General features: G+C 37.2%; 1 pseudogene; it reads left to right on the forward strand.

Annotated features, from left to right (window-relative positions):
* Positions 1-434: 434 nt before the first annotated feature.
* LOC112469779 lies at positions 435-553 on the forward strand (annotated as a pseudogene).
* The last annotated feature ends 351 nt before the right edge of the window (positions 554-904 follow it).

Raw genomic sequence — 904 nt, forward strand, 5'->3', positions numbered from 1 at the left:
ACAAATACCAACATATGCCTTTTTTGTTTAACTTGAAATGAGTTTCTGTTAGTTATAATTGAAAGTGTCCTGGCTGATATAAGACTTAGGAAACAGTATAATAGTAACTGACCCCTTCACAGCACTTATATGCTGGGCACTGTTGTGCCTCCCATATGTTAACTCATTTAATATTTGCCAATATTCTATGAAACAGATATTATTATTATCAACATTATCTCCATTTTACATATGAGGAAACAGACAAAAACTTCCTCAGGTTACCCAGCTGACAAGTGAATGAAATCGGGATTCAAACTTAAGAAGTCTGGTTCCAGAGTCAATGCTGTGAATCAAGGCTGCTCAAAGAGTGGCCCACAGACTGACTCCAGTCTGTAAACTATTAACTGTCTGTGAGGATAAATGGAAAGTAAGTGCCTAGAAACCTTCACGACGTCTACGGTCATGCCACCCTAAACAAGCCCAATCCCGTCTGATCTCAGAAGCTAAGCAGAGTGGGGCCTGGTTAGTACTTGGATGGGAGAACACCTGGGAAGACGAGGTGCCGTAGGCATAAAAAATTAAAAAATTAGGGATTGTAAACTGACAAGGTCCTTGCAATCTGTGAGATCAACCAAGGGTTGCCTCGCTAAAAGAAGGAAGGAAGAAACCTTCATGGCAAGCTGACATCGCTGCAACATTTTTATTTATTTATTTATTTTTCTTTTTTTTAATGCCAGTTTATTCTTTTTTTCATAATATATATATACATAATTTTTTAACATTTTATTTTTTTATTTTCCCCCTCCCCTTTCCCTTCTGGTAACCACTAGTCCATTGTCTATGTCCATGAGTCTCTATTTGTTTGTCCTGTTCATTTGTTGCTTTTAGGTTTATATCCCACATATGTCATATCATATGATTT

Source organism: Pteropus alecto, unplaced genomic scaffold (assembly GCF_000325575.1).
Source record: "Pteropus alecto unplaced genomic scaffold, ASM32557v1 scaffold86, whole genome shotgun sequence".
In the NCBI taxonomy this organism is placed as follows: Eukaryota; Metazoa; Chordata; class Mammalia; order Chiroptera; family Pteropodidae; genus Pteropus; species Pteropus alecto.